The sequence below is a fragment of the Dunckerocampus dactyliophorus genome, chromosome 13, assembly GCF_027744805.1.
Source record: "Dunckerocampus dactyliophorus isolate RoL2022-P2 chromosome 13, RoL_Ddac_1.1, whole genome shotgun sequence".
Classification (NCBI taxonomy): domain Eukaryota; kingdom Metazoa; phylum Chordata; class Actinopteri; order Syngnathiformes; family Syngnathidae; genus Dunckerocampus; species Dunckerocampus dactyliophorus.
Genome location: NC_072831.1, coordinates 21,057,677 through 21,074,193, shown reverse-complemented (window position 1 = coordinate 21,074,193; position 16,517 = coordinate 21,057,677). Strand labels below are relative to the sequence as shown.

The 16,517-nt window shown below is 38.6% G+C and overlaps 1 protein-coding gene across 2 annotated transcripts in view; it reads right to left on the bottom strand.

The window, feature by feature from the left end:
* Window positions 1-16,517, bottom strand: part of lrfn5a (leucine rich repeat and fibronectin type III domain containing 5a) — a 112,038-nt gene that overhangs the window by 48,351 nt on the left and 47,170 nt on the right. The window contains exon 2 of one of the 2 annotated variants that reach the window (XM_054795916.1): window positions 12,734-12,836. The exons of the other annotated variant lie outside the window; for it this stretch is intronic. The gene's annotated coding sequence lies outside the window, so the exon portion shown is untranslated. The remainder of the gene's footprint in view (window positions 1-12,733; window positions 12,837-16,517) is intronic. 2 annotated transcript variants of the gene reach the window in all.

The following is a 16,517-nucleotide window of genomic DNA, read 5'->3' as shown; positions in this document are numbered from 1 at the left end:
AACATGAGTTACTTTTTTGTATTCCTCTGTAACTGTAAGTAGGGTAAATATGAGTGTGAAAAGAAACAAACAATTTGGCTGCCTACTAATTCATGCCCTTTATGAAGACAGAACTCACTTTTCCTTTGTTAAACATTGAAGTTTGACTTAAGGTTTATTTTGTTACATAGTATATTGCCTGAAATAGTCTGTGCATCTTTAGACGAGTGACAAAAAAGCTGGTGATAATCAGTGCAGTGCAGAATGAAAACATTTAAATTTGCAAAAAAATATTTTTCATAGAGCATACAAAACCTTTTAGGACGTACTAAATATGTTTTTCTGACATTATTAGAGCCCTTTAGACATGACATAACATCCCTATAATCACCTTTACAGTCGTATTACTCAATATAGTAGACATAAAAGGCAGACAATAAGCCATTTAAGACATACTAGACTCGCACTGGGAGAGTTGCATTATACTTCCTGTTGTCTCGTCAATGCAATGTTACTGACAGCAAGTGACCTGTGTGGAATACTATATATCAACAACATGTATTGTAATACTTCAGAAACCCTTATTATGGGTGTCTTAGAATAGTCGACGAGCAGTCTGAGTCGACTATGAATCTCACCATCATAAAAATGCCATGTGATCAAAATTGTATCATTCTGACTACAGGGGGGGGGAGTGGCCATGGCTACCTAATTTGTGAAAATAAAGAATTGAAAATGACGCGTCTGTTAAACAGAAGACCACACATTAATAAAATCATCTGTTTCGGAGGAACAATCCAAAGAAGCTGATGTGAGCGTTGAACACTAGGAAGACCGTCGACATTGATGGACTTATTTGCTCATAATGGCTACTAAAAAAAAAGAAAGTGTGAAAGTATTTTGGGGAAGTTAAAGGTTAAAGATGAGGTTAAAGATGACTCCACAAAGTGAAACTTGCAACTTGTGTCCACAGCTTCTTACATATCACAACACAAGATCATCGTTGAACATCATTGAATATAATATCATATTTAAAACGGGTAAGGATGTTATGCCAACTTCATTTTACATCCCAACAGTAAATTTTGAGGCAAAACATTTGGCTGATAAATGATAGTTTTGGCATGTTGTTGTTTTTCAGGCCATTTCTGATGTGTGCGACCTTGTTCCAGTTTTGTTTGTCTTGCTTTCTGTGTCACTACATAAATTCAGGTACTGTTGTTGCACATCTATCATGTTTATTTGTTTATCTGATTGTTTTGGCCTGTTTCTTAGTTTTGTAAAAAGTCACGAAGGAGATCTGTTTATTTGTCGGGATTGCCATTAGCTCAACCCTTTAAAAAAATTATATATAATTGATCAGTGAAAATCCTTAGTCAAAGAAAGCCCTATCCCTTATATTTGTATTTTAGTTCATTTTGCCATTTTTTTGCTTGAAAAATGCTTAATTTAGGCCAGAAATACGTCAAATGTGCTTAAATATGCATATTTTTTGACTAATAAGTTGTAAAACAGCGCTGATTTATTAATTAATATATTTTGAAAAACCGTGATCGACTGAAGCCGCGAAATTCGAAATGCAAAGTGACGAGGGACGACTGCAGTTATTTTTAAAAATAGAAATTCCCATTTTACAAAATAATACTGGTTAAATTAAAACAACCCGATGAATGCTAATCTAGATTATGCATCCATCAGTCCTATGTACATAACACACAACTTAATGAGTGTTATTGAGTCCACATCCATGCATGTATTTATTTTTAACCTCCCATTGCACACACTTGATGATTTTTAAAGCCTGCATTAAAAAAGTACTGAAGATAACAACATTCATGCATTTTGATGCTCACTGAACAAACAAATCAAAATCTAATTGAGTTGGAAAGTTTCCAACTCTGAATATTAACAAATCTTTTGAGCCTTTGCAACCCTACTCTTGAACAAGTCTGTTGTAAAAAAAAAAAAGTTAGTTCCCATTAGTTGTATGACAGTGTTTGTATCAAGCAGCTCTTCGTGTGTTATTGGATATGGCAAGTGACTTTAACATGAGGATAATAGCATTTGCTTGTGGCATCATACAAGTGCGACAGAATAACCTGCCATGCTTGGGCTTTGTTGCTTTTGATGTGTGGAGACTTCAACAGCAACTGGCTAATCACCATAGTATGTAGGTTAAACACCGATCACTACTGTGCGTGTGTGACTGCATGATAACTAGGCTAAATGCAGCTTGTGTTTCTGTGTTGTCAAGGCTAAGGGTGTATGGTCAGTGTGGATGCATGTACTGTATATTGGCCCTTGCTACAAAATACCCGCATGCCACCTGTCAATACCTGTCAATCAAATGTTAATTGTCACTGTTAATTGTCAGTGTTAATTGTTAAACATTGAAAGACGCTCGGTGGAGAAATCAATATTGCATGCTGGGAAATGTAGCATTTTAAACCTGTTGCTGTCTAAATGAACAGCACCCTTTTTCTGTAACATAAGCAGCATGATTACAATCAACTTTGGGAGACACACACACTAAACACCAAACAAACCCAACAGTACAGATACATTATAGGGTGGGATTTCACAAACTAATGACTAAAATGTGACTACAAGTAAGCATTTTTAAGCACAAAAGACGAAAAACTAAGGGGCAGTCCACACGGACACGGACACGTGAGCTTGTTCAGTAGAGTTTCTTTAGCTTCGACAATGCAGACAGACACCAGACACCACTATAAAGACATAAGAAGCCCAATTCCTGTTAAGTTTCTGTATCTTCTTATTTCTTCAGTGAGCGCAAGCACGAGACATCTAAATCAAATTTGGGGCCACCATAGTGCACTTCCTGTGTAAATGTTCCACATTGCAGTTAACAAATACATTATGGGACAGATGGATGGACATAAAACTAATTTACCGTATTTCCTTAAAATGTGGCCAGAATGTTTATTTACTCAACTGGAAAGGGATGAGTTATGGTAATATTAAATAATATTACAAGTGTATTACTTTTCTTTCAAGTGAAAATTGGGCTTTAAACAAAATAAAACTGATTATAGTGGAGATTGGGAAAAACAGCATGAACCACTGCTGAACAAATACGGTATGTTGTGTGGCTCCCACATGCAGAGCAATCACATTTCAGAGTTTGATGGAAGGCTAATCACTGGTTCACAGACGATAACATTTCAAATGATCAACTGTACTGGACAAATGCTCTCGTATGTTGGTCTGACTGGAAGAGTTTTGACCAAGTCCACACATTTGTGGAGTAACATAGAAGAAACTGGACATTTGGAAGGTTAAAATGTAAATGTTAAAAATTATGATGCTCGTATGCGACCTGTATCTGATTTTTTCATATCAGTATGAACAGTACAATTCACATTTTTTTAAAATGTGACACAGGCCTCTTTCGTACAGTATGTGGATTTAAATCTTATACGTATCTGATGTACTGCAGTCTGAACGGTCGTCTATATTCAACCTACACATCATCCAAAGTTCTGTTTTGCCGTGTGAGAGTTCGGGGTAGGTACTCACAGATGTGGGCAAACGTTTTTCTGAAAATTAGGAGCGGCTCACGTCAATGTCCCACCACTCCTGGCTTCGACCCCTAAGCACCCACATGCTCCTTTGAGCATACGTTGTACCAAGTTTCCCACAAAAGTCTTGCCCTCTTCACATAATTTGATTACAAAAACATTGATTGTGCGTGCACAAAATCCTTGAAATTGCTACTAATGCGCCAGGACTGGGGCCCATGTTTCGTGAAAAAATTAACCGAGCCGCATGTTTGTGCGCATGCACATCATTTCACAGATGCGTTGCCTTCACATGCTGCACAAATACGAGTCACATTTTTTTTTTGGTAATGTGAATGACTACATAAAAATATCGGATGTTAACAAAAAATCGGAATTGGGCATCATACTCTACAATGTGAACATAGCCCTAGATTATGAATTAACGACTAAATAAAATCACAGTATGAATTCATTTCAGTCAACAACAAGGATTTCAAAAGTATCCCGTACTAAAAGTAATAACTGTCAATTTCTACTGTATGTCCACACTTCAAACAGATCCAAGGACACCCTGTCCTGCCGGCTAGAGGTGAAAAAAAGCCAATTAGAATGTTAAAATCAAAAAGTTAACCTTCTATGACGTTTGGGGTATGTGGACAGAGGTGACCTAGACAGGAGTGCTTGGAAAACTGTGAGGACAACGCTTGCTTCAGGGTGAATACAGGCATTGAAGCAAGGTTATTCTTTTTCAAGAACATCCTTCCTTTTTGTGGCTGTCTTGACCATTTCCGTGTCACGGACGCTCTCGAGAATCCAATGAAAACTATGGAAACCATTTGTCATAAATAGTCACATAAATGCAACTTTCCACCCAATGTGTACACTGAAGAGATGGTGTGGAATTTTATCGACGAATTGCTGGTAAACTTTACAGTAAAGAACACTTAATTTAATGCAAAAAGTTCAGGCCACTTGTTATATGAAATTAATTGTTATCTAATCCTCACAGACCCCCGGAAACTCATAGGGGAAATTGTAGCCACGTGTGGGTGAAACTCTATAACGTCGGAACAAGCTGCTCAGAAAGAGACAAGGCAGAGAAAGAGAATGGTGCTCATTGGTAACTGATCGCAGGATGGGAGACAATGAAAAACGATAGCATCAAACACACAAAGAGATAGCAGAGTAGAGTGCGGGGCAAGCCGTGTTGTAAAGACACAAAGACCTTTAGGTCAGGAAGGGTAGAAATCTACAAGCTGTCTGACAAAACGTATTCATATTGAAAAGGATATAGGGGCACTGGAGGACAACGTTTGCTCAATTGAAAAGCACAACAAATAATTTTAACACATTAAAACATTTGGTTCAGGTGGTGTGGATCAGTCAGATGGACCTTGTAACACAAACGGGTATTGCATCTCCCCCACTGTGCCCTCCGTGCAATTATCCAATTCCTCCAGATCAAGCAGAATATTGCTGCATCGAGAATGGTCCTTGCTCAGGGACACCATTACCAAGGTAGCTGGTTGGAGGGCACTCTTATCTCTTATGTTTTAGTGCTACAATTCGTGCTTGTCATGAGGCTATTACCAGCATATCCAGGCTTCATATGATAACAAATAATCCCTGAAAATTGAGAGAAGGCAACTGGGTTTCTTTTTGGAATAAAAATGAATGCCCCCAGGATTTTTTTGTAGATTGTTGCGCCCTTAAATGCCTGATTTTGCTGGAGTTTTTCCCAAAATGGATGGAAGTTGTGCTGTTTTGTAGGTACTTTTGCAGAGTGAGAGCTATAATAAACAATAATAAACATGCAAAGTGAGTTATCTTATTAACCTTTGGTGCAGTTGGTCTTTCTTTTAGAGTAAGTGCCACAAAATACCAAAATAAGTGAAAAACCCAGGCAAAGACTTGATCACCGAAAACCGGGACACTTGTCCTTATGCATTCTAATTTAATTTCATTATATATAAAGTATGCCTCCTCTGTATGGAATACTGAATACTGAATTACAAAATACTACCTATAAAACCAAAGACACAAACCCCAAAAGAAGAATGTTCAAAAACAGGCACGAAAATGATTCCAAAAAAACTGAACGACACAGGGACCTAAGGTCAAATGCTTGTTCAGGTTTGGAATGTAACCAATATTTTCAGGAACAATGTGCCAAAGTTCTTCCTTTAAATACACCCACTAAACGACATAAATGACATGGATTACCAGACCTCTGTCCTTATCTGGTCATGCTTCCTGACTGGAAGCACTGTTCGGCAGAACATTTTGGAATCACGTCTGGAAACCATCTTGTGTACAACTTATGTAAGTGATCCGGTCACATCGACCCCAGAGTGTAATCGAAGGTCACCACACGTTATTCTTCAATATATTCCTGGAAGCTGAGCTTTTTGGTAAAACATTTGGGAATCATCTTACATAATAATCAGATTATGTAAGTGCAACTGAAGTTCAGATTCTACAATATATTCCCCCATTTTGGGGTCCCAAACCCCTAAAACAAACAAAAATGTCCTTTGGACCAGTATTTGCCCCTTGTTCTTCAACTCAACTCAGCAAGCGTCAGATGATTAATTATGCTCGTTTTACTGCATGTTTTGCTTTTTCTTTGGCTTTTTGATAACACTAATTCCAATTTCTCAGGATACGTCACATGTAGTGGAGTGCCCTAATGCCAGCAATTTAATGGCCCAATGATAAACAAGGAAACCAGGACAATTTCATGACTTTCTAGAAAGATAAAAATAGGATGGCCAGGACAGGATGTGAAAACAGGACATGGGAAGTGAGAACAGAGGACCTTTGGTGACCCTAAGCTGAACAGACTCAAATAAGTTGTTTTCTTGCACGATTAGCTCAAGTCTAGTGTGATACGCTTCTGTCACATGCAATGTCCCATTGATAACTGTTAAACCTCCTTGCATTTGTGTGAGGTTATTTTTTTCCCCCAATCATTTTTGGTTTTGGTCAGATTGTACAAACCTTGTGGTGGTCCAAGGGTCAGATAAGTGTTTTGTTTGAATGTATTTTGCGTTTTTCAGTTCCTTGAACTTTTAGCATTCCAAATTGCGTCACGAGCCCCAAATGCAGAAAACAAACAAAAAAAACGCCACTTCCAAACCTTCCTGTGTTTTTACAATTTCTGTCATTCATACATGATTTCTATCCAGGCTGTGGTATGTTGAGTGTAGAGTAAACAAGTATGGCGACCATCAACATTCCGTTTCATACGCTTCATTTCCTGCTGATGCCTCGGGTGTGATAAACAACAGACTGACAGATCAGTCAATAACTTTTTAGTTATTGACTGATCTTTAAAAATAACACTACGTTATTGACTGATCTTTAAAAATAACACTATGCATAATGGTTGGTAATAGATACATGCATGCCCTGTACTTCCATACAAAAGAGAATAGAATTTTGAGTGGCGTTCTTTGTTAAAGCTCATAATTAAGAACACATGGTCCCAAAATATCATAACATTGTTGTAAAATTGTCCAGGCAGACACTAAGCTTTATGGCATTATGTCCCACTTTGTTGTTGTTTCCAGAGGACAGCAACATACAACATGAGAAACTTGATCACACCATCTCTGCCACACAACACTCCCCTTTAACATTCGTTCAGCATGACTTGATGATGCTCGTGGTTATTGATTGTCTTGTTTTATGGTTAAGATATTTTGCATTGATTGGCATTTCGAGCCAAGATTGTAGATATGTCAAGACTCTCTAACTCTATTGTTGGCAGTCAGAGGTTTGGGTATATGATGTGAGTAGCAACTCACGTAGCCAAAAGCCTTTAGCAAAAATGACAAACATTTTCCATTTCAGAAGCATAGATATTGTGGAAAGTTGAGCTTGTATACGTTTCACACATAAAAGACTAATAATTCCCTCCCACAAATCAAATCATTTGTAGAAAAAAATATTTAAGGAAGACTAAGGAATCTAAGGAAGACATGGCAAGATTTGCAAAACCATTAATGTTCCTTTTCTCCCCAGTTGTGTTAAAAGCCTTACTTATTGCCCATTTGTCCTCTTAAATCACAATTATAGTTTGATCAACTGCCTAAATGAGTGTGTCAACTGCAGAGCATGACCAATACTGTATGTATGTACTACAGCTTGACCGATTTATCGGCAGGCCGATTATGACGTAACACCAATTAATCAATATCGGTGAATATGTACCCGATATATTAATTTTTTTTTGCTGCACGGAGATTCTGTCGCTCGGTTCTTGTGTGTCTATCGGTTATCGGCCAATATATCGGATATCAGCTTTTTTCAGCCCCCAATATCAGTATCTGCATCGGCCCCAAAAATCCAAAATAGGACAATGTCACATTTGTTCTTCTTAGTCAGCTGTAACGTTGACCTCCATTATCTCTCCCAAGCATGAGGCAGACTCCTATGGGGCCAGCACGCCAAAGGAAAGTGAAAAATGAAGTGAAATTAGACATTGTGGAATGCTCAGCGGAAAATTGGAGAAATCACCATTGGCTGCATGCCCGGTCCAACCCGCACAAACACACCGCAACCATCATCGAAGATAAAGATGGTATCTCTGAACATGTGAAAGGATCTTCTTCTTTGAAATGAACATGTGCTGTCGAGTCGTGAGCATGAACTGAAGAAGCCTGCTTGGATGTGAGGTGAAATGATTTCTAGGACAACCTGAACAGCAAACAGTGTTGTGGTTTTATTATTGACGCCTACTCCTCCCAATAAGCCTGTCTCTCCCTCCTTTGCAACACCCCTTCCAGTGTGAAGCCAACCACTGGGATTAAAGTAAGGAGTTTTTTCCGTTTTGTTTAATTCTTCTATTTAATCTTTTTATTGCTCTACTTTATGTGTTCTGTGTACAGTGTGAGTGACTTAGCTGTTAATTTAGGCTGCGTTCACACTGCAGGGTCTGATTTTTAAAAAAAATAAAATCCGATCTTTTCATGTAGTTGTTCACATTACTAAAAAAAAACATGCAACTTGTACTTGTGTGTAATGTGAATGCTATGCGTTCGGGAAGTGCAGGCACACACTCGTATGAGTGTGTTTAGGAAGTAAACATGACATCTCCTAGCGCATTTGTGGCAATTTCAAGGATTCTGGGCAACCGGAGTCAAGATTTTTTTTTACCAAATTAGTTTGCACAGGAGATTGACAAGGAAGACGGTAAGAATTTTGGCAGTGGCAGTGTACGGGGAACTTGCAGGACGTCTGGAGTGTGTGGCTGAGAAGTTGGAACCCGGCGTGAAGGGGCATTGACGTGAACCGGTTCACTGACACTTGAACATACTCGTAAGTTGTCCGTGGTGAGGACATCATGTGTATAAATTGAATTGTGCCTCTGTATTACAAACGGGTATTAATGAGTTGTGTACTATGGGTAGCATGGTACTTTTACCAGGACATGCAGGAGAACAAATTGTCAAATGTTGTTAATAAGTGATGAGAGTTTTCTTTCTTTTCTTTCTTTTATTGGACTGCTTTTAGTAACATTATTGCAGAGGGTGATAGAAAGGTCAGACATATCTAAATACTTACAACTCACATATTTTACTCTACCCACCCATCCATCCATGTATTTGCAACACTATGAGATTGCAGCTATTCATTCATCCCTCTTTTTCATCTCTCCATCCAGACCCTTTGACACACACATCTGCCAGTTTCCAGTATAATTTTGGTTGTTGATGGTAGTAAACACTTACATAATAAGACATTGTTTACACTAAGTTAATGATGTTATGAAGGAATTGCCTTTATAATCCACCAGAATGCATACTGTAGGTTAATGCCCAATTTAAGCCCCTGTACGGCCTCTGCGCGTGACTCTATGCCATGAAATATAAAGGGGGAACATTTCAGAACCGCAGTGAAACAAAATTCAACTTAAAACAATGTGCCAAAAAACAACACACAAAAAGGAATCGTGCCTCACATCAATTTGAACCCTCAGCTGAAAATGACAAGCTGATGAGCGTATAATGCAGGGCATCAAGCCAGGTACTGCACATGGCAAAATTATGCAGATTCCAACACATTAAATTCATTTGTTCATTTTCTACCACATATCCTGTTCATTGTCACGGGTGAGCTGGAGTCTATTCCAGTTGACAGGCTGGTCTCCAGTCTAAGTTGACCAAAACAGTGTTTGTATTCAGCCAATGCCCTGGATATTTCCTCTGATAAGTATCATCCTGATGTGCTTCTGCAGTAAGGTGATTTAACATGTGAACTCAAATCCTGTACATGCTCATTCTAGAAATATAAAAAATAAATTAATGCTAGGTTGAAGTCAGGTTAAGAGTTCCAGGCTGACATCCTTCGGCAAATGTGTCAGCCTCTCACTGAACTCCAGAACCATGAAAAGTGTGGCACTTCTTTTTCATTAAAAACATAAAACAGTCTGTTTTTTGATCTCTTCTTGTTTGTGTCACGATCTCGCTCACTCTTTTCCCTGAAGCAAGACAATTACCAACAAAAAAGCAAGAGAAACAAACAAGCATCTCGCCTCTTAAGGGTCTGACTGGCAGGTTGGAAAGAATGAAGCAAGTGAACCAAAACATCTGCACTAGCTGTTCTTGAGTCTTTATCTGTAGACCTGCTTCTGTTCAGTTATTAGATCTAATTCTATTGTGCAGGTAAATGAGTTATAATTATATTAAAAGGGAAATAATAACAAATATGTAATTTTATTATACGCTATAGAAAAATACTGTGGTAATTCAATTATTATTTAGAATTTTATGACTTCAGGTTGCAGACGACACTTAGATCTAATTGTCACCGACGGCAGGTGAACATGGCCCGATTGATTTACTTTGCCACTGCATCAAACAGATCAATGTGTGGATGCAAAACAATTTTTTCCCGCAAAACTCAGACAAAACTGAAATTATTGTCTGTGGCCCACAGACATCATCAGATTGGAAATCTAGGGGTAATGATGGACTCAGACTTCGACAGCCATTTTAAATCAATAATATCAGCAGCTTTTAACCACCTAAAGACATTGCCAAAAGCAAGAGAATAGTGTCTCAGCCAGACTTAGAGACTAATCCATGCCTTTGTCTATAGCCGGCTACTCTAACTCTCTACACAAGCTGTAAAACGGCCACAGTACATCCAGAATGCTGCTGCCTGACTAGAACCAAGAAATATGACCATATTAGTCCAGTCTTCAGGTGTCTGCACTGGCTTCCTTTCGCTCAGAGAATAGACTTTAAGACAGCTCTGCTTGTGTGCGACACTTTTCATGGTCTAGCGCTAAAGTACATCCATGGCATGCTAGAACCATATGAACCATGTCTGTCTCTGAGAAGCTCAGTGGGTGGTCTGTGGGTGCCCAGAGTCAGGACCAAACATGGCGAGGCTGCTTTTCAATTTTACTGCCAAAATCTGGAACAGTCTTCCAGAAGCTGTGAGACAATCCTCAACTTTGGTAATGTTGATATCCAGCTGAAAACACTTTATTCATCTGTGCATGTGACAACTGAAACTATTGTATTTGCACTCATCACTTTGAATTAATTTTTACTTTTATGTTTTATGTAATTATTTTATGGAACTTTATGTCATGATTTTAGAACTGCTATGTCTTATGGAATGATTTTATGAAGTGATTTTTGCCTTCTTTCTGTAAAGCACTTAGAAATGACCTTGTGCACGAATTGTGCTCTATAAATAAACTTGCCTTGCTTTGCCTTCAGGTTGCTGGATTATTCTAAAAAACAAATCTGTCATTATGACATATTGATATCACATAACACCTAGCATGAATGTGATAACAAAAACTAATAACAGAATATCAACAGGGTTCCATCATCCCGTTTCGCTATTGATGGCTTCCAGGTCATCAGAAAACAGGTAAGTCAAACTGCTACGAAGGCAGCATGGGACCAGTGGCCACTGAAGACGGGGGCTGTTAAAATGATTGTGCCAATGTTATGCCACATTTTCATGATCACTGTAAAGCCTGGTATGTCCTCTCCACACCACAAACTCTTGTCTTACAGAGGATCATGCTGACCGATAAGGCCTGTTTTCTCACATGTTATTTGCTACAAGAATGGCATTATTTGCTTTGAGACCCTACCCTTTGCATATGTGCAAGTGCATTACAATTGTTATGTGTACATTTCATACTGCTTGAGGCATGAATCTTAACAATCGCCCACTTTTTCAAAAATGCACAGACTATATTTTATCTCTCTTCACTTGCCTTCAAGAAGTCATTTTCCTTGAGGGTAAATGCTATAAAAGAAAATTACATATGTTTCACAAATAATGCAGATTGCCTGACTGACTCCTTTCCAATGCCCAACATCTAGTCCCCTCTTGCTTCCTCAACCTGCTTTCTCCTTCTTTTTTCAAGCTGAGTTCAGCAGTCTAGAATATCCCAGAGGGATGTATCAAGGTTGGATCGCTCAGCCAGATCAAGAGAGAAAAAGGAAAGGGAAATTTGGAAAGGAGAAAGCTGAGCAAATCTGCAACACAATGTCAAGGGAGGTACACTCAGTGTGGATTCCTGAAAACAGCTATTGTTGATAAGATAATTTACTGCAGTTTGGGAAAATAGCAGACATATATGAGACATATATTAACTCGAAGAACAAACAAAATATTCATAGACTGTATTGATTGAAATTTCCAGAATGGCCCAGCTTCATTTCCATAGTCGAACCTGATTAAATGGCTGCGTTTCAGCGTCAAAGCCAAATTGGGCCACCTCAGTCACAATGGTACATCCCCACTGAGATATAACAGCCAAAAGGGGTCATACTCATTTCCATGCTAATTGAAAGAACATTGCAGGCTTGCCTCCATTCTTCATGAAACTAAAATCATCATTGCTACATATAATATCATCTCTTTTAATGTTGCATGCTGGTGCATGGTGCATGTTTTTCTCATAAAGATCACTGCATCAAGAAAGCATCAGACGCCAAGTATATTTCATCTGACAGCTGCATTGATACAGTAGCAATCTAGTGTAGCATCTCCAGTCACAGTATATCCATATATTTTGTAGCTGAAGCTGATATCTTTTTTAATCACCCCAAAAATATGTCTTGTGAAAAACTTAAATAAGTGAACATCGTGGTGCAGAGTATATTTATGATGGTATGGCCCGCATATGCGTAAACATATACAAAACATGACAGAGTTGAAGAAAGGTATCGAGAGCCGCGGTGCATCCTTACCTTGAGAGATGTGAAAGCTGATGTCAACCTACTTCAGGATTCACATGTTACCGTAGATTGGTATTGATGAGGGTACTGGTCAAACTCTTCCGTTTTTTTTCCACTAGAGTAGAAAAAGCAAACTTAGAGGTCTGTAGCACATCTAAATAAAACCATCCAAGGTTTTCTAGTGTTCCTTACAGCTCGATGCTGCACACAGATCGATGCAGTTGGATCATAAATCGATACATCGATATAGTAGATGAATCGTTACACCCCTAAATAAAACACTAAAATAAAAACAAACAAGAAATAACAGGTGTAATGATAACACAATTAAACAAATACTGTCATATCGTTGTCCTTCCCAGTTTCAGCTTCACTGACACCATTATGATTGCCAGCATTGCTGTTTATGTGGCATACAAGCCAGTGTATAAATCTTGAAAACATTTGAGGCCACTCCAACAATTTCAGTCAACTCTGGCCTACTTAAGAAAAAGACACAGAGCATAATGAATCTGACCAAAATATATTTCATGTATTTACAGGATGTCAGTAGCACTCAATCAAAGAGGAGTATGCTGCATTCAACATGAAAATCAGTGTCCTCCATGAATGTGAAGACTTGACACCTTCAGAATTTGGAGAGTATTTGTAAGGAGGAGTGAACCAAAATACCTCCAAGTGTGCAATCCTGTTGACCAACTAAGAAACATCTTGCCACCGTGCTTAGCAACTATTTTTTTGGTGTGTGGCCTCGTCCCGGTTAGTGTTGTGTTTTTGTTGTTACTTCACCCTTGCTGCAATCTCCTGGTGCAGACACCTTTTTGTTCTGCTTTTTTACCTATTTGTATTCCCGCATAAACCTTTATCTTACCATGTGTGTATCTGCTTTGGGGTCCAAACACACGGCTGCGCTGCACTTGTGGCAGTTTTTTTTAGTTGATATTTTGTAAATTCTTTATCTTTGTAAAATGTTTCAATTTTGTTAAACTGCAATTTGTGAAGCGCACGTCTTCTACTTACGATAGTACTGTTACTGATAGACATCATATCTGGTCATCTGTACACCTGCAGCAAACCCCTGATATTCTTCTAGAACAGCAGGACTGATGTTGGTACATAATGTAGTTGTAGCAATAGCATTAGTTGTCTTGTGTTTATAATATATGTATTTAAAGTGTATTGAGTGAATACAGTACCAGTGCTGGAGTAGAGTAAGTAAGCGTATTGTCAGCTGACTGATGTCATATGACTAGGCATGGGCCGGTTACCAATTTCAAGGTATATGGTATGAAAAAGTTATAAAACCACTAAAATTGTCATATCATTTCTTCGATATGAGAGACAGTGGAGGTCCAGCGCAGCCACGGCATGGAAATACTTTTTCTGGGCTTTGGTTAGTTTGTCAGCAACGGCCGCGCTTGTGTCGCCATTGTCGGTCGACATATTGCTGACATCGAGGGTCACCAAATGTGGAGATATGATTGAGAAGGAGACAGAAGTGGAGGAGAAGTGCTATAAAGCATTTGCTCTCCACTGAACAACAAGCAACAACCACTTAACGTCTCAGTTTCCACCAACCCTCACATTACCTGGAAAGTAAGTTTGTGGAAAAGTGCGACCTGCCACTATGAAATAATAACCTAACATTATGAGTCTTTTTATTATTTATTTTGTGACCTTCTTGAGCCACTTGAATGCATTTATTTGCATTTTGCTTGTTTTTTTTTTTTGGTTTTTTTACAGAGAAAATATTTGTGTTGTGACTTGAGCATTGCATTTTATTTATTTATTACTTACTTTGAAAGAATTCAGTTATTTTTTGTTATTTTTTTTTATTATAAGTTCACCTTTCATTGTGTTATATTATATGGTTTAAAAATAACAGTTTTGACTTGACTTTTTTCTCTTTGCAATAAAGATATTCCAAAATAACCCGTTTTAGAGCTGCAATTACAAGCCTATGCATACGGTGAAAGCGTCAAACTGTGGGATTTTTGCCCAAGGTTATCATACCGGCAAAATCTCACACTGGCACATGCCTACATATGACATCTACGAAGTGATGTTTATCACATGAGTGACACGTGATCGACCCACACTACCTTCGCGATCGACTGGTAGCTCACGATCGACGAAAGTGCAGTCTGGGGGCCATTGGTGGCTTGCGGCTCATTTTTTATTGGGCACAACTCCATCAAAAATGTGGAAAAGGGAGCTAAAGGGACTGTGTAAAAATGGATGGCTGGATGGACAATTCCAATAAGGAGCAAATGGTGACAAGGATTATTATTATTAGTGCACCAAAATGTAGTGGGTTCCTGTTATGCACGTGCCACCTACTGTATCCACAAAGTTTCATTGAAAGTAATCATGAGATGAGTCATCAACGAGATGTCACAATGTATGTTGCTAATCCTCACTAAATACCGTGGCAGTAAACCAGCTAGACAGATTGAAGTGTGCACAGATGTTGACAGACAGGTGTGTGACATTTATTTAATTACCAGTTCATTAAACTGATTAGATAATACCGATTATGCCCAATTAGTATTATTGTTGGTAGTCGCTGACAATATAAGCCAGCAATATCTCTGAATGACGGTGCAATCAGAAGATGACCTTGGAAGAACTCACTGCATATTTTGCATTTCTTTTATATGCTGTACTGTTAGTCAGTGACTTTTTTATTTTGTGACACTTCCCCAGCATAAAAGTTAACTGGTGCAGGCTAATGAGCCTGCATCCCTGATGTGAGGCTTAATTTATTCCTGTTTGAGTGTGAACGCAAGAGTTCACATATCCTTTTTATAGGATAAAAACATGGGGTGAAATGCCAGAACTTATTTTCTGATGACAAAGGGATCCTAAGATGAAAGGCACCATTCTATCAACAGAAAAACAACGTTCAATTATTTAACATCTGGTATCTTGTATAACACCATGCTGCATGTGTGTCCAAGCTGCCTAACCTCAGGAATTGTGCTTAAAGGAGTTACATCTTGGAACAGCATGGACAGTGTACAGTGTACACGGACCCCTTTCTTTCATGAGCGGGGGTATATGCCAGTTGAAAATGTCACTATGATATAATGAGTCATCATACTGCAGTCTGAACAAATTGGAACAAGAATGAAATCACAAACATTGTGTATTAGATGTATTTTTTCCCACCTTCCAAAAATTAGAACGCGGCCTCTTTTCAATAAGCTTATGCAATGTTGCAACATTTATTTCTGTCACAATTTGCCGAGTGAACAAGTAGCTGTTTCTACCATATTCCACAGGTTTTCAGTAGAGTTTTAGCCTGAGATGTGTCACACATTTCAAACCAATATTTCATCACCCCAGTATACACGTATGCACTGTAACTATCCATGCAGTCAGGGAAGAAGAAAAATTAATGGCTAAAAAATGGAGGTAATTCATACACAGTCCCTCACAAAAGCGAGTGCGGCAGTGTCGCATCACATTGCGGTTAAAATTTCGTGGCTTCACTCTATCACGGGTTATCACGGGTAAATTAATAAATCACGCTGTTTTGTGGTTGAATACGACCATTAATAAAAAAGAAATGTAAATTTAAGCAAAGTTAATGTTTGGTTTTTTTTTGCCCAAATGAACTGTGGAAGGAGAGGTATCTCATCAGTGCTGAGCAGCCCAGCCTTGGACATGCGGTTCCTCCTGGAACAGGGTCTGTTATGATTCTTCTTGATGCATTCAGGCTAGGTCATGTATAGCACATACCTCTACCTCACTGCTCAAGTGCCAATAATTTTGCCAATAATCACCTTGCTAG